We start from the raw sequence: 18,416 nt of genomic DNA on the forward strand, positions 1-18,416 counted from the left end.
AATCAATTGTAGAAACTCAATTTAAGGACTGGCAATGGGCCCACAGCGGAACATTCAACAACAAAGATAATGACAAAGTGTTTTGTATCAACAGGTCATGGTTGTGCCACATCTTGCCACATTAGTCAGAAAGAAGTTAGGATAGATATGACGCTAATTATGCTGTGTATTCTAACTAGTGATGTGACGTTTGCGAACAAATCAATTCTTTTTAAACGGCTCCTTACCTTGAACAATAGGACTCGAGTCTTAGTAAGTAAGAGCCTTTCATTGTTATCATTACTTTTTTGCTTATAATGCTACTTTTTCAATTTGATTTTAAATTATATTACTCAGGCAAATAAAGACAAAAACCAGAAGCGGGTAGGTACGACCATACAGCACTCATGCTTATTGCTGACTACTTGTTTTCCTCATGTGTCATGGTGGCACTTTACAGTTTACAGTTACGTGTTTACAGTTAAGTGTTGTTCACTATTAGTGCATTGGCTTAATTATTACATTTAATGGTGCGGCAGGTGACTTTTGTTTCTGCCGAAGCAACTCAAGTGCACTTTCTTCTCTTCTATTTTGTTTTATTTGGATTTCTTTATTTCGTTTCTATAGTACATACAGCATTAAAATGCTATTAAGGCACACAAAACCTGTAAAGAATGCCATGGGTATTGGATATTTATGATTTTATATTTTCTACTCAATTTTATGGAAAATATATAAAGATTTTTTTGCATGAACATACTGTGGTTCTATTTGTACCTTTTAAATAAAGGTATTAATCTTACTTGATACTGAGGATTTAGCTTTAGTTATAAACTTCACCAACACATGCCAGGTTTCCCAAAAATAATATATTTAAGTCTATCTTAGGGCTAAAATTGCTTGCACATTTTCAAAAAGTGATCATTTCAACGGCTCTTTTGAACGGCTCTTTGAAGAAAACAGATCCTGAAGATTCGGTTCCCTTCAAAGAGCCATTAGTCCCATCACTAATTCTAACTAAAGACAGTTAAGTGAAAGACTCCTCTCCTTACCCAACGGGGGAAGGGCTGGTCAAGCCTGCAGTAATAAGTGCTTATCTGCTCTTTTTACTGTATATGTCATCAAATCAATCACACACAATGTTCTATACAACCTCTATTGGTAATATTCCTTCAAAGTTTCAATGCATAGAATACATTGTTGTTGGTTGAATTAGCTAATTGTAGTGAGCTTGATCACTAAGCACAATAATTATTAAATACCCCCCTTCTTTTCCAAATTGCTACTGGAACGCAATAGTTCGGTGTGACGTTATTCAAAGGTCCAAGTTGTAGCTTCGAGGGTAAATGGAAGTCAGTTAGATGACATGACCTTGATGTTTGTTCATAAAGGCCATCAGATCGGAATGTTTGCATGGCTTTCTTTAAACTGGCAACACCTGAGTGGGAGTAGCGCAGGACTCCTGTTGTGAATGTAAGACATAGCAGCCTAAAACAACATTAACTTTAGCATCAGGAGAGAACATCACCTTTTTTTTATAAGTCGACAAAATCATATTAGACGTAGTTCTGTGAGATAAACAAAACTAAAAGCTATCATTAGCACTGCAGCACAGCTAGCTGAAACAGGAAGTCATAGAACTAACAGTCTCAAACTCACAGAATTGTTTAAAGTGCATTAAATTTTACACAAAATCTTTTGTTGGTCTGAATAATCCTGTAGTCTGTGATCAAGCAGCATGCCCAGTTGTTAAGTGTGTGATCCCCAGTCTTTTATTCATAAAACAAAAACCAGTATGTTAGTGTGAACACCTTAGATTTTCAAATCTGTCAAGGCTGGGAAAGTCGAGTAGTGTGTCCCCAGCTAAAGTGCGTGACTGTTTTACTGAGCTAAAAACAAACAGGTCCTGAAATAAACAGGATGTCACGGCAGTCATACTGCATTTAGAAATAATGGAGGGTGAGGGAACATTTGATTTTCAAGGTCAAAAATTCCACCTTCCTGCTGATATTGTTACCTGAAACTTTGAAATTTCTACATCTGATTTCAAACAGAATGCATGTCTGGTCAAAATTGTCAATATTAATGTTGCAGAAGAGCTTTCAAATTGATGAAAAATAGTCACCAAAGAAAGTTCTTCCAAAAATCACTGCTGTGCTGAGAGTGGTGAAGGAATTGAATGTTACTGTCGGGGAAGGACTGTGGGTCGGACCAAAACGCAGAACAGAGCTCGGTAGCCGCATCATAGTTACTTCCTACTTTATTCATAAAAGTCCAAAACGTAACAAAAACACTGCAGGGATGAATCATAAGTACAGTCCAAAACTTACATGTACTCTGCAGGTCACTTAAGGCAAAAACGTAGCAAAAACGTAGCATAGTCTCCAAACGAAGCATAGACAAGGTAGGGAACGGGGTAGTAACAGAACGAACCAGCGAGGAACTAAGCAAACAGAACAACTAATATACACAGTACACAGAGAGGGGAACAAAAGGCAGGTAATCAAAGAAACAGGGAACAGGTGTGACATGGACGCAGGGAGACAGAGGGAGCAGGTGAACCTAATAAGACTAAGACAAGAGGAAAGGGACTGATTAACAAAACAGTGAAACAGACCTAAACGAAAACTACAGACCAAGATAAAACAGAATCAAGAATAAACATGAACTAAAGGAAACTGAGAACTGGAGGTAGCACAACAATCTAAGATCTAAGGACTAGCAAAAGAAACCATAAAGTCCAAAAATGTCACTCCATGACAGTTACGACTTATGAACTCCTAAACTATCCAGACCCGTGAAACTGTAAACTGTCTCTCCATATGTAATTAATAAGCCAAATTATGCTGTGGGTTATGGAAGCATTTCTACCAACCTGGTGGTTGAAGTGTTTTCTAAATATAATTTCTGTGATGGTTTCACAGTGGCACAGTTGTTTGCACAGTTGCCTTACAGCAAGAAGATCCGGGGTCCTGATTCTGGCCTTTACAGTTAATCCAAGCTTTTGTTTCCATAAAAGTTTAATTTGGACTTGTTCAGCCAGGGCAGAATTCTAGAAGATTAAAGCTATTGGTTTAATTTGAAATTCAAATGATTTTATTGTCACTATCGTCCGAACAGAAGGAGAAATGTTGAAGTAGGAGTGTTTTTTTTAGTTTTTTAGATCCAACAGAGGGTGTGGGCATGGGGTCAGCATTGTGAGATGTAATACTGCCTTTTCCTCTCGCCACCTTATGACCTGAAGCCATGATGGAGCAGCACAGTGTTTCTGCATCTGAGGCTTGGCGTGGTTACAATGTCAGGGTCACCTCTGCAGCCCCTGGTGCACACCCTTCACAATACGCCAACCTTGAGGTAACAATGACTCCATTGTTTACTCAAACAATACTGTCTGAAGGCCCGGGTTAAAGGGTTGGAAGCAGGAGAAGAGTTGACAGGCAGAGAGAACAGTGTGGGGGGTGGGCAGCACCTGGTAACTCTATGGATTTGAGGTAGTAGTGTGGGGGGCGGTAGGGTGGTCACAGTCCATTGGTCAGCAATGGTAGTTTTCAGGAGTCGAGGCGACCATTGACCTGAGGCAGGCTTCACAAGCTTTGATTAAACAGCCAGCAGGGGTTTCTGGGAGGGATGAAGTGGGCATGCTGAAAGAAAATCAGGGCACAAACTCATTCGGAACCTGTATATATTCCCTGCAGACTGCTGAATCCCCAAACCTTTGACCTCAAAATGACATTATTTTGTGTTAACTTCCTCTCTGCATCCAGAGATGGCAGGATTAGTGTTCTGTAGTCTGTCCTCAATTAATGCCTTCATGTTAGCAGATGTTGGTTTGGTTCTTTAATATTAATTACAGGGTCAAAGGATATTAGACATTGTTGGCCAGGACAAAATTGTTGTTTTGTTTTGTTTTTTAATTCGTCTGTAATTCTTTTGAAAGAGGGCTTTGCATTTAAACAAAATTAACGCCCCAAACAGAGGACTGAAATATGTTTAATCATCCTCTGCTATTTAAATTTGTAAAACATTGAACCTTGTCTTTAAAACAATTCAGCGTAACGTTTCTGACCATTCCCAGTTTGAATATAAAATATTTTAAAACTGCCTTAAATTTATCTGAAACAATTTATAACCAACTTCTTTTTATTTAGTGGCAAACAGCTTGATTGTGCGATTTTTCAGCTCCTGCTAATCGAGTAGTTGCGGCAGATACCTCAGACCACACCTATCGGAGTTCAAAGTACACACACATTACAAAGAACCTCATTTAAAAAAGCCTAGCGGAAATTCAGACACCTAGAACAAAATATATATTGTCATAATATCTAAGAAGATGATGTGCAATATTTTCTTTATTTATTTACTGGTACCCCAGTTGATATTTTGGAACCATGAACTATTTGCATTCAGGGTATGTCAAAGATCTTCTGGACTGGAATCACTACATGCTCCAAATATGACCTTGAGAATTTATTTTTCCTTATTTTAGCAACATTAGCAACTTTTTTAGGTGTGTTTGGTTACATATACACATGAACTTTCACATTTCAACAGAATATTTATATTCAGTTTAGGTAATAAAGCTACTTGTTGGGTTTATAAATGAAAATTGCTTAGTAAGGGTTAGAAAATGCAAAATTGTGAACATCCTTTTACAGCTGCACGGTGGTGCTGCAAGGAGATGACCAGACCCCTCACAGAACTCCTGCGCAAAGACACGCCTTTCACTTGGGGAGAACCCCAAGAGCATGCTTTCCAGCTCTTGAAGCAGAAACCTGGTTCTGCTCCTTGCCTGGCCTACCCATATAAGAACAAGGAGTTTCACCTTGAAGCCAGTTTCTCTTCCCGGTGTCTGAGGGCTGCACTGAAGCAGAAATATGACCAAGACATGCAAGTTGTCGCATACGCAAGCCGACCTTTGAGTAATAGGTTCTCAGACTGTGAGAGGGCTCTGCTTTCTACAGTCTGGGCAGTTGAACATTTCCGCAGTTACATTGGGGGGGCAGAGAGTAATTATTGAGATGTGCCATCAACCAGTCACTTTCCTGAACAGCGAACGATTGAAAGAAGGAAGAGTGTCCAACAGTCACATCGCAACATGGATGATGGCACTCCAAGGTTATAATGTTGAGGTGAGGTACGGTCAGAATAATAAAATGGTGTTGGGGCAGGGGTTAGCAGAATGCCAGCACTGTGAATGCGACACCTTAGCGACCACCATTGACACACCTGCCACCCCCCAGTTTTCTTTGTCAAGTCACCACTACTTCAATGAAAACGTGTGCGAAGGGCTCCCAAGAGCCTACATTGACGGGTGCGCCTTCATGAAGGCCGACCACAAGGTGGTGTGAGCATCATCTGGGTTGGACACCACAACACCGAACCAAACCACTACCAACTGGGGCCAAAAGCAAGTCAGTTTGCAGAGATCGCAGCAGTACTCATCACACTCCAGTAGGCTACAACCCTGGACATCAAACAACTGGTGATCTGCTCCGACTCCAACTATGCTCGCCACAGTTTCATCTCCCACCTCCGGGTGTGGAAAGAGAATGGAATGAAGAATGCCAGGAATAAAGAAGTAAAACATTCAGAACTCTTCCTGGCATGTGACCATCTCACCACGGAACAGGGTATGGTAGTGTACTGGAAAAAGGCGAAGGGTCATTCTCGAACACTGGGCCCAGACAAGGACGGAAATGATGAGGCAGATCCGTCTAGCCCGATTGGGAACTGAAAGTGGAATCCCGTGGGGTTTCCAAAAAGAATGGCTTCCTCACTCTCAGACACATGCCGTCTGTGCCGTCACTCGGCAACAGACGAGGGAGAGGTGTGAAGACCCCCAAAGCTCTGGGGAGACTCTCCACCTTGGACGTAAACCCAATGATACTGACTTGGCAACCATGCAGGACCAAGACCCCAACCTCCATACCATCAGAGAGCTAGTGGCTAGTGGTCTGTCGGCTGAAGCGTCGCCATTGACGGGTGAGAGCAAAGAACTGCGGACCCTCTGACGTAACCTGTCCCATCTGAAGTTGGAGAAAGGTTTGTTAGTCTACACCCACAACAGGCGCGGGACACCTCGATGGGTGGTCCCAAATGACCATAGGGGGTCATGTTAGCCTACACTCATGTTTCTCCTGTACGAGGTCACAGGGGTTTTAAAACCACACTTCATACCCTCCAACAGGTTGCATACTGGCCTTTGATGGCTCACGACACCCAAGTCTACAAGGATGTTTGACCTGCTGTCAGTTCCAACCATCCCAGCCACTCAGTCGGGCTCCACTTCAGCGAAGGGGGGTTACATTCCCTTTTTACCATATCCTTTGAAAAACAAAGTTTTTCAAATAAGTAAATGATATGTTTAGGGAATTGGATTTAGGCACTTTAAACATTTATCACAATTATACAGACAATTCAGTTCAGCATATATGAGCAGTTGAAAAACACTTGACCTCTAGTTGACAGCATGATCCTTACTGTTAGTACCTAAACACATTATCCATCACCCAAAAAACAAATATATTCCATCATTGCCTGCGAATAATGAGCCCATTTATGAATAGGGCATAAACCCAGCCACACGCTGGATCCTCAGGGTGAAAGGATGAAACTGCCATGGGATGTGGGAAAGAGCTCAAACACATTTATGTCTTTTATTCCCTTCCTCTGACAAAGTACTTTTACTTATGCAAACATACAGATTATAGACACACATGACAAATCTACATGCACATGGACTCATAAACTGATTTCTTTACTTTTCTCAGGGAACTCAAGATATTAGAGTACCTAAAAGCTCCCTCTAAACACGGCCCAAGGCCAGCATTGAGTGCTGTGGTTTTAAATGGAGCTCCATCACTCCTGTACTCAGCTGCCTGTGTGGAAGGAACATTTGCTGCTGTGCATACAGGACAAAAGAGAATCATGCACTTTATTATTATTTTAAATAAAATCCACATATGTAGTTTTTTTAAATTCACGAATCTGTCACGTGTTTTGCATATATTTCATTGCAACACTGTTGGATATAGGTGGCAGTGAACATGCAGATGTCTACTGGTCTGGAGTATCTCTTGCTTTTTCACTCCTCGTCTTGTCCTCCGTGTTATAAAAAAAAGGGTCTTTGTTGCTCTGCGCACTATAAATCATTTACAGGCTTTGCATAAATTTGTGTAATCTCTTCATGGGGGCTGGGCAGTCTATTTTATTCACTGGGTACCAGAGAGGAAGAGCTCATGTTTGCTGTGCAAGCCACACTGAGATGCAGCCAGGAATCAGAAACTTAAAACCTAAAGAAACCATTGCAACCTGTGGCATATTTCCTATTAAAATTACACATTGCATGCAACTGACTATATGTTAAAAAAAATCTGAAAATTGTGAGCATGTTTTGTAGAATAAGTGAATTTGTCTTTAGAAGTAAAATAAGATTTTTAAATTTCTTGATGCAACAGATAGGAATGATAGGAAGGATAGGAAGATTTTGCTTTGAAATAACTGAACCAATACAACATTCTTTCCAAATAAACAGAGATGAATAAAGAGAGTTCACCAAGGCACAAAAGCAAGTGTAAATTTTTTCACAGTTTTTATAAAAATTACATTTTATTGAACGATTTTGTTCAGATTTTTGCAGCTAACCCACCAATTGTTTCTTTTTTTTTTTACACAGTGAAGTGCAATGACACTTTCAGATTGTACCAAATGAGACACATTTTAGATCTTTAGTTGTTGGTATTCTTATGTTTTTATGTGACATTGCTTTGTAAGTTCTGATTTAGTTTTTTATGGTTCTTTGACATGATTTCATCATCGGGTTTTCTTTTTATTGCTCTTCTGTCAAGTTCCAGGTTCTTGCTTTTTATAGCTTTTGATGCATTTTCAGCATTACTTAGCTTCATTATTGTGAACCACCACCTTGTTTGCATCCACTTACTTGCTAGATAAATAAACACTGGCAGAATGCATGCATGTGTTTTAAGGTCACAGAAAGTCTAATTTTCAAGTTTTAGGCAGAAATTATATTTTAATTAACATTACTCCACTATTTGCTCCTGCTTATGCACAAGCTAAAGTTAGCATTTCAGCACAGCTAGCTGCTACAGAAAGTTAGAAAAGTATCAGTTCCCAACTTTTATGAGCCACTCCATCGCATACAAGGTAAAGACGCATTGAACTGTTTAGGATCTGGTTACTCATGACTTTCTTAAGTGGCAATCATTTAGGCACATAACAATTGTAGCTGGTGAGTTGAGCAGTTTTTAGTGTCGATTATTTGTCCCCATCATTATTCGACAAGTCAGACAAGAAAAGAAGGACAAACTGTTAGATGATCAAGAAATATTTTGATGTGCCACAAAATTTTCTAAAATGATGTCATAAATGCTCCTAAAAAACTTCAAACTTACTAAACTAATTTTAAAAGTTTTTTCTTTATTATTTACATTCAATTCACATTCATTGGGCTGGATATTGGTTTAAACCAAGAAGTCTACCTGTTCCTACCTGTTTTCAACTCTGTCCAGCTTCCCTGTCCTTCTATAGGAAAGAAAACCCAGAACATGATGCTGCCATCATCATGGGTTTGGGAGATGGCATGTTTAGGGTGATGTGCAGTGTTACCTTTGCAACACATTTAGCATTTTTGATTGGAGGCCAAAAAGTTCTGTTTTTGTCCCTTAAAACCGGACCATCTTCTACTTTTTTGCTGAGTCCCTGCATGGCTTGTGACAAACAGTAAATAAGAATTCTTATAGCTTTCTTCTGGACAGTTTTCCAGAAAAGATAGATTAGTGGAGCGCATGTCCAGTAGCTGGACAAACTCACCCACTTGAACTGTGGATATCTGAAACTCCTCTAGAGTTACCATGGGTCTCTTGGCTGCTTCTCTTATTAATGCTCTCCTTCTCCAGTCTGTCAATTAAGGTAGTCAGCCATATCTTGGTAGGTTTGCAGTTCTGCAATACCCTTTTTACAAGGAGAGGACAATTGAAGGCAAATAACAACACTGGAGTTTAATTTAGTGGTATCAGAAAAAGGAGGATAATTACACATCTATGCCACACTTTCAAGACTTGTATTTGTTAAAAATTAGAAAGTCATGGATTATTTTCTTGTCACTTCACATGTATGCATTACTTTGTGTTTATCAGATAAAATTCCCCCAGAAATGCTTTGAAGTTTTACAAAATGTGGAAAATCTAAAGGGGTATGAATACCTTTGCACTGCAGCATATATGAATTGAAATTTTACTCTGCAGAAAAACATGTTTGGAAATCCACAGAAAATCATCCATTGAGAAATATTCTATGCAGTTGACGGGTTCAAGGCGAAAAACCTAAATAGAAAAATGAACATAGTGTTTCATAAAACCCTGACCACAACAATCCTCCTCTATTCCATTCAAGTCAGTTTTTTTTAGGGCTAATCCCAATAAAACCACTGTGGCTGCTGTCACTGCGTCCTTGTAGCTTTCCTATTATTTGCTGTGCAGTCTTTTCTTTTTGTCTGGGTGACATCATTGCTACAGTCTATCCTGCTGTCCTTCTGTGTAATAAAAGATTGGTTAAAACTCCTTAATTGTACAATAACTGAGATGTACTATTATGAAACGGATGAGAAGTTTCCAGTATTTAGGTTTCTGTTCTTTATTAGCATAAAATGACATTAAATTGCAAGTGTTTCCCAAGAGCTTGACTTCACTTCATGGCAAAATTACATTTTACAAATCTGAATCGGTAATAGCTGAAATATTTGAATTAAATTGAATATTTTTGGACATAATAATTATTTTGAAAGCTTACTTTATATTCTGATACTCCCAACACTAGATGGGTTTTGGCTGCTGCAGTTACACACACATGCTCAGATCTCCCTCGGTGCAGCGACAGCATGACAGTAAATCAGTGAAAGGCGGATTTCAGCACTGAACGCTCTGTGGCAGAAGATAAAACATGCCTTCACAGACTCTCCGCACTAAACTCCTGCTTCCTTCTGCAGCCGTTCCTCTCTTCTAAGAAACACCCTGAAGACATCCAGTCGAATAAAACATCGTCCACATTCCTGAGAGATGCAGGGGGGCTATTTGATTAGCACGTTCTTGTCTTAAAACAGAAATGTGAACATCAGAACACAGGTTGGCACTAAATACGAACCAAAAGAAAATAAGCTGTTGGTCTCAGATTTATTCTGCAGCTCTGTTGAATCTTAAAATTTTCAAAAACCGAAATTGTTTTCCTCTGCTGGTTGGCTTTTGTTATTTGATTATTTTCTCTTGTGTCTCCTGAGTACAAGAGCATTTATAGTGCTCATTCTCCCTTCTCCCAGCCTGTTTGTCCTGCCTTTTATTTACTGGAGGGCATCCTCTAGTTGCTGTCTTTGACAGTTTTTTAAAGCTTTATTAGTACTTCCATCTCTTGTATTTTTGTCCTGGTTTTGCCTGGTGTAACGAGACATTAAACTATTTTGTTTCTTTCAATCTTCTTCCTCATATCCACCTCAAAGCATAATAAACCCCCTCAATGTTAAAAACTCTGTCATTTTGTTTTCATTGTCATGTGGCAGGGCTACAACTTGGCGAGTCCTGCAGCATCTCTGTTAGGAGCATTCCTAACTAACTCACTAACTAGCCAACCCAGTAAAAAGACTATTCATTCAGAGCCTCTGAGTTGAGAGAAGACCAGGACCAGGAATAAATCCTGCATCGGTTTGTTGTGTGATGTGTCTCAGTTGTGCAGGAGTGAGCTGGCTCCACTCCTCCCTGCTCTTTGATTTATAAGAACATTGCCACACAGTAAAATCATGAATATAAAACACACAGGGTTTAGGACAACAAAAGATGATCAAAGAATTCACAAAAAGGACCTAAAACTGTCATCGTTTTAGACACCAATTAGACCCACATGCAGAGAACACTCAGGAGAATGAGAAATGTTTAACAGGTTTATTTAGAAGAACGTAGATGTTTGGTCTGTACCAGTTGGAAACTCTCGCCAACTGTGTGAGAGAAAAGCAGAACGTGAATAATGGTTACTTGAGGAACCAATACTGACTGAAACTGTATCTTACTAGATCTTGGGATGTGAATCGCCAGGAGGAGAGTACGTGGGGAACAAGAAGCGGCTCAGGATGTCAAAGGTAAGTGTGAAGATTGCCTCTAGTAGCTTGATCCAGGACGACATTGTCTGGTTCTGCAGAGTCTGTGTCGAATGTTGGCCGTGGAGCGTGGTGGAGGGTGGACAGGGTTCGCTTGAATAGTCCGTGATAGAAGAAGCTTGGAAGCAGCCAGCTGATGAATAGGTCCGGTAGATCCATGGCTTGGTTGCAGCTTGTAATCCCTCAGGTGTCTTCTGTAATCCGAGAAGCAAGGTAGGAACTGGAACAATCAGTCGGAGGCGAGTCTGGTTGTCTCCGGCATAGTACTGTTAAAGACGACAAAAATAGGTTAGACGAGAACAAAGCAAGAACTTAGGTTTCCAATAAGGATACTTGGCTTGAGCTTGTACCACGGTTGGCTAACATTCAAGCAGTGAGATGCTGGCCGCTTCCTGCTTAAATACTCCAGGGAGTAATCATCGGGAATGGAGTACACTTGTCACCTCACACCACGGTCACCAGCGCCTACTAGAGGTTAGACACAGACAATAGCAGGCAGGAACAAAAAACAACACACATAACCACAACCCCGACAAAAACAACATTTAAAGAAAAGGATCAGAATACTGCTGTGAAAAGGTTTTCAGTTATCCCTTTTTTCTTGTGTTCATGCTCTTGATCCATAGTTCTCCAGGTTTTCTGAAGTTCTTTCAGTCTTTGGACTTTATCCATTTTCAGTCTAGTATCTGACCTGGATTTGAGCCACTCTACTTTAAATCATTGATGCATGAATGGCTGACTAGGAGCATCTTCAAAAATCATATCACTTTGGGGTATTTCAACAAGACCTGTAGTGTGTGGAAAGCAACATAGTTCATCACTGAGCTGGAGATCCCTTTCCCAGACATGATATACACCCGCAGGCTAAAGAAGAGGGCGTGCAGCCTTTTTGAGGACATCAAGAACCCATAAAACTCCCTGTTTAAGATTCTTCCATCAGGAAAACAATCAGACAACTTTAAGTTGGATCTTCATCAGCAGCCGGTGGCAAACATGTTTCAGTTTTTTTAGCTAAAAGTTATTTAAAAAAAAACCAAAATAACAATTTGATAGAGAGAAGGAAATATTTTAGCCCCAAAAAGGCGATTTAATGAGAGCTGTTGGCTGTAAACTTGGCACAAAGGAGATGATTATCTGAATGTAAGTTTTAATCCTGCTCAAAGTTTTTGCCTATTAAATGTTTTCATGGTCTGATAAAAGAATGTTTGACTCCACTTCAGTATAATACAAGACCCTAGGAGCCACTGTGCACTATGCAGAAACATGCTAACTTTTTAGCTAATACCTCTAAGGATATAATTTAAAGCTACATTTCTTGTATATGTGTAGAGATAAAAAATAGAAGGTCTGTGTGCATTTCTTTGGCTTGAATGAATCCCAGGTCAATCTTAAAATTCCTTAAAAAAACAATTTTCTTAAAATAGTAAGAAGGGCTGGAGAAGGGCTGCAAATGAGTAAAAAAGCAACAACTCAAGTCCCCCCAAAAACACTGACAGACAAATGGAAGCATGCATTTTCACACAAGGTGTCAGGATCTGGGTTTGTGTCTGTGTTTTGTGCTTGCTACATGTGCTCATTCTCAGGTGGTGCTGGAACTCTCAGGTGTGCTGGGTGACAGGTGTGACTTATTCCACTGATTTCCATGAGGAGTACTTAAGCAGGAGGCTGCCAGCACTTCAATGCAAGAGTGTTTTTACCACAGTGGTACAAACTCTAGCCACACTCCAAGTTATGCTTTGTACTTTGACCTCGTTTAACTTTGTTTTTTGCTCCTCAGCAGATTTTGAAAGCCTAAGCTTTGGATCTATGTCAGTGAGTTTTCTGGACTATGTTTCTGAAAGTTACTCTGGAGGATCAAGCCTGTCTTCGTTCTGAGGATTCCTATCCTGTGATCTACCTTTGTTTGGATTCGCATCCAGCTGGCAGCTTCCTGTTCTCTTCGTCTTCTGAGCTAAGCCACAAGCGTACCCTGTCCACCCTCCAACGTAAGCGAACTTGTTTACTGTAACCTGAACTCCACAGAACAGCACCAAGTGAACTCTCTACGGATATACCTGCTTAAGATCTGGATCCTGAATTTCATTCCCCCTGGCGACCTGACCACCATAACTCGGTAAGCCAATCTCAGTATCAAGATAACTATTTGGTCTTAGTTTCGTTTTTCCCTCCGTTACCTGTATTCATCCATTCTCTTCACTTCTCTCCTTCGCAGTGAGATGTTCCGTCCGTTCCTGACTATATCTTCAATAAACAATATTTATTTTACTTCCACCTCCTGAGTGTTCTTTGTATGTGGGTCCGAGCTATTTTGAACATAATGACACAAAGTAAAATTTAATATTAAAAAAACAGAAAATAAGAGAATCATGCTCTTTTACTTTCTAAAATACTGTACAGTAGAAATACCCAGATTTAAAGAAATGTGCAACTAAGAATAATTTTGTTGTTTTTTTCTAGGTTTCTATTCTGGGTGATAAGTGTGTAGAAAATGTTCCTGAATGTGTGCATGAAAAAACAAATACTATTTACAACAACATGGGAAAACTGTACAAATAGTAGCAGGAATGTAAAAACCTATTGAGTTTGTTGGGGGCAGTGATATAAATTCTAAGTATGACCTTCAGGAAAAGTGGAGAATTTTTTATCAAGACCAGTTTGAAATATTCCAAAACATCTGGTGATCCAGGGGCTTTCTTTCTCTAAAGGGTTATTTTGTTTTGGTGGAAATGATCCTGTTGCTTTCTTCCAAACACCTTATGCCATACAGTCTTTAACTTGTCTTGTGCTTTTAGTGTCTTTAAATCATTAATGTGCACAAGTGTGTTTCAGGAATATGAAATGAGCACCTCCTTCCCAAATCAAACGAGATCACTGTGGTATGAGCTGGAGCTTAGAGAGCTGAGCTGCTGCAGTCGTTTAGGCTGTCTGGCTTGTTTCTGTCTCTCATTGTAATCCCAGAACGACTCCAAGATGGTGAGATCAGACCTCATTGGGGGCCATACCATCTGTTGATGGACTTCTTCTTTCTGTTGCAGAGAGCTTCATATCGAGGCTCATCAAATTCCTCTAAAACGCCAAACTTCAGACAAATGTTAGTGATTCCTCCATGTTTGTTTACCATAATCTTATTCAGATCTCCAAATTTAAAAATCAAGTTCTGTCTTTAACTGTTGCATTTGCTTGCAGTGGTTGATCCTGTCGACGATTTACAGAAAAAGGATGTTTGACCTGTAGGAGAGTGCAGAAAAATTGACAGATAGTGAAACGAGTCACACAGCAACAATCAAATGGGTTTTGAAGCAGTTGTGAGGTAAAATGAGAGCCACAGCGTGAGTCCTCATTGCCTGGGCTTTCAATCAGTCGCTTCCTATCTCTGTCGTTCGATCACAAAGACACACACATGCAACACAGAGACTGGGAGGATACACAAAGTCAGACTCTCAGTCTCACACACAAATAACTTGCCAGGATCATTTCACACGATCTCAGTGGGAAACCCCATCAACTTTCACAGCAGGGTACAGGACAATGAAATGCATCCCAGACTACTGCACCAAGAGCACACACACACATACACACATACTTTGTTGATGCATTTACCCAGAGAAGCTGCAGACACACTCATGCATGCCACAAGAAGATGTAGGCACTTGTGTAACTCAAGGCACCACATGCTGATGAGGTTTGAAACAAGAAATCAGATTCAGATGATTACAGACAAGAAGATACTGAACACACATTTAACATAAATATACTGCAAAGATTAAATGTACGTATATGATGCTAAATTAACTTTTTGTGCCACTTTTTAATTAGCAAATGCAAATAATGAAGTAATCTGAAATAATAGTGGTAGTTTGTAGACCTACCAATAGGGTGATTGTTGAATGAAGTGGTCGTGTGTTTTTATTTTATATGAAAAGCAGATTTCTGAATTTTGAAACAAAACACTTCATATAAATGAAGTAAAATACACGGTGAGGCATCTTATGACCCAGCTTTGCTAATGATCTGAGGGAAGCTGAGAGTTCAGATGTTTTTAAAAGCATACTAAAGACACATTTATTCAGTCTGGCTTTTAGTCGAAGTGTGTAGCTATTTTTGTATTTTATTTCAGTTTATGCATCTTTATTTTATGTAATTATATTTTATTATTCTATTGCTGTTTAATAAACATGGCAATTACTGTTGCATGTTTAAGAAATATTGTTCTTTACTATAATAGATTTAATAATTTTTTATGCTTACATTTACTAAACTAACCGACATGATTGAGTTTCCAGTTCCTCGTTCTCAGTGTTTTATTACCAACAATTGCTTGTTTTATCTGTTTAATTAATTTCATAATTTCAGTCATTTGTGTCTGTCTGCGTTGGTCTGTCGTTCTGTTTTTAACATCTGTAAAACACTCTGTTACAGTTAACTGTATGAAAAGTGTTCTATAAATAAAGTTTGATTGACTGATATAAATGTTTCCTCTAACAAATATCACAGAGCGCCAAAACTGTAACTGCTTGTCGGGTGCATTCAATAGGTCACGTGGCTTCTTTTGCAGAAATTATTCCTTGAATTTAATTTGGTATTTTCTGAGGATTTTATAGAGCAGTGATTGTGAAAGAAAAAAAACTGTTTTATCAAAACAGCCTAGATTGTAGTTGTGCAACATTTTCAAAGATGCACAAGAATGAAATCAAAAGAAAACATTTATGTAGAAAAAAAAGATGAAGGTTGTGCCACAGCATTTGCAAAACTGTTAAATTTAGCATTCACCAGTAATAAAAGACAGGGTATTCCTCACAAAAGACCATCTTTCATCTTCAGTAGGCCAAGTGTTCAGAAGTCTCATTTGTTAATATTCCCTCTCCAGGCAGCAAGACATTGTAATCTTTTTGTGGTCTGGGTAACTTTCTAAAGGTTTTTTTTTCCAGACTTTTGCCAACTTCTTTCAGTCCATAAGAGGAAAGCGTTTTTGTCTGACAGTTTGTTTAGCCACTTCATTTAGACCTGGCAATAATTCATTGTAAGATGTCTCATAAACTGAAGGGATGAACCAAGCTGCCTAAATGCATTCATACTGTCCCTGCTTGCCAATCTCAACTAGCACTTACAAATGCACCACAGGCAATTTTAATTATTACTTTTGGCTGGCTGAGTTAGACAAAGAGTGGATTCAAACAGTGAAATAAGTTGCAACAGGAAAAACTGGGGGAGCCTTGATGGTTTAAGGGTTGTAGCTGGCCCGCCATGTTGGTTTGGATCAACAACAAATTTTCATGCCCCCTAATTGGCATACAGCAACTGTTTGTACCAAAGATTTGATACAGTGGGGCAGTGTAGATCATTTTTAGCTGCAGGGACCATCCTATATGGGAGCAATTTAGTTTTCTACCTCTGTTTGTGGTAGAGGCTAAGAGAATGTGAAATAGTAAGCCACCAGTAAGGCTAAGAAAAATGCCATGGCTCCTATTTCTTATGATGTTTAGCTTTCTAGTTTATGCGTTTTAATGATACACAGTGCAGAACTACAGGCCAAACATCCAGGATCCTGGAGGATGTTGAGAAAACCCGGAGTTAAAATACTGGGAAGTCTGATTGAGGACAGCAATTTGCTGATTGCTGCTGGGAGGCAGAAGGTAAACCAACTGAGGAAAAGAATCAAAATATAAAAAAGACCCAAACTGCACAATACAGAAAAAAACACCTGTAATTTACTTAAATCTTACACAAACTTCAATCCGAACCAATACTGGTTTAAATTTTGCAGTAATAGTAATAACTAAGATGTGTCTAGTTTTCCTCCTTTATTAATATAAAAACCTAGTTTTTAGATTATGAAAGTTGTGGTACAGCTTGCATCTGCCATAGCTGATCATAGTGGTTGTAAAAAATTCAACTAAATAATTTACCTCCATGTGTTTTTTTCTGTTTTATAGTTTCAAACTTGCTGCAAAAACCAATAAGACATCGTAAGACATTGTAATTTATCAGCACTGCCAGATTTACCCAAAAAAAACGAAGTGAAAAAACACTCAATGCATGCTCACCATCTAAATATTTTATTGTGGATTGTTCCTTTTAATCTTATCTATTCCATCTGTTTTTCCATATTTTTGCTTCACTTGTCGCTCCACTGTGCCTCCTCCCCCTCCTCCATCTCTCCCTCTTGTTGAACTCATTGTCTTTCATCTGATGCCTCTGCCCTTGTTCTGTCGCTCTGTTTTTTGGGTGAATCTCAGTGTTTGCAAGTTCAGCCCTTTACGTCTGACCAGGTGACCTGATGACATCCTTTCATCCAACTGTGATTTCCTCTCTCTACTCTCACTCTAACTGATTTTCAGAAACAAGCGCTGCAAGGACACAGGCAAAGAAACAAGCGTTTAAGCTAACTTACACATATTAAACAAACAGCAAACATTATTTATTCAAGCTAGGTCTCACAAGGAAAGTTGGTACCTTAACGTTTGACCGCAGTTTTTCTTAGAATTTCCTCCAAGACTTTGATGTATACTGAATTAATCTTCCTTTGGAAATAACAAAATGCATGAAATACCAAAGATCTTGGTGCTAATAAAGAATATCAATTTATTATAAATACATAACATTGCAAAATGTTCTAAGTGGAAAAATCTGTTTTTATACAGTTCAAAACTCTAAAGCCTCTCAGTTCATTGCAATATATTCATAAGGAGGAACACAATTTTTAAGAAATCCATTACCTTCAATTGATTGTTTTGTTTTTTTTTTGCGAAAACACTTTCTAATTTTCCTTCCTAACTATGCTGTCGCTCAGGTTTTATCGGGATTAGGCTTTATGAATGTATGGTTAAAAGCTTGGCTGCAATTTGTGGGGAAATTGAGGTAGAACTTCTCAAAGTTCATGTCCATTGTGTGTGCAAACACAATATATACTACAGATGGTGATTAACAAATGTCAATAAGCTATTGAGTACAAATTGTTGATGTCACTTAGAAAAACTACAACTTGTAATGACATAATGTTGCAACTATGTGCAGCACAAGCCATTTTTGGGTATATTTAACAGTGTTTATAAAAGCGTTCCATATTATTTCACCATTTCAGATCATCGGATAAACTTTAATGCCCAGGTTTATATGCATGCTATGATATTCAGCCATATCAGTTATTGTCATATTACATGGTCTCACACTTCAGAAGTCACTCTGAAACCCTTAAAGTCTCTCTTCAAGAAAACACTGAAAATTCTTGACAAAAAATCTTTACAGTATCACTGTTGAAACATCTTAAGAACATACAACA

General features: G+C 39.0%; 1 long non-coding RNA gene across 1 annotated transcript; it reads left to right on the forward strand.

Moving 5' to 3' along the window:
* The first annotated feature begins 13,074 nt into the window (after positions 1 to 13,074).
* LOC124866749 lies at positions 13,075 to 13,402 on the forward strand. The gene is made up of 2 exons (XR_007037905.1): positions 13,075 to 13,250; positions 13,350 to 13,402. It is a non-coding gene; the product is annotated as an uncharacterized LOC124866749 (long non-coding RNA).
* The last annotated feature ends 5,014 nt before the right edge of the window (positions 13,403 to 18,416 follow it).

Source organism: Girardinichthys multiradiatus, chromosome 4 (assembly GCF_021462225.1).
Source record: "Girardinichthys multiradiatus isolate DD_20200921_A chromosome 4, DD_fGirMul_XY1, whole genome shotgun sequence".
NCBI lineage: Eukaryota > Metazoa > Chordata > Actinopteri > Cyprinodontiformes > Goodeidae > Girardinichthys > Girardinichthys multiradiatus.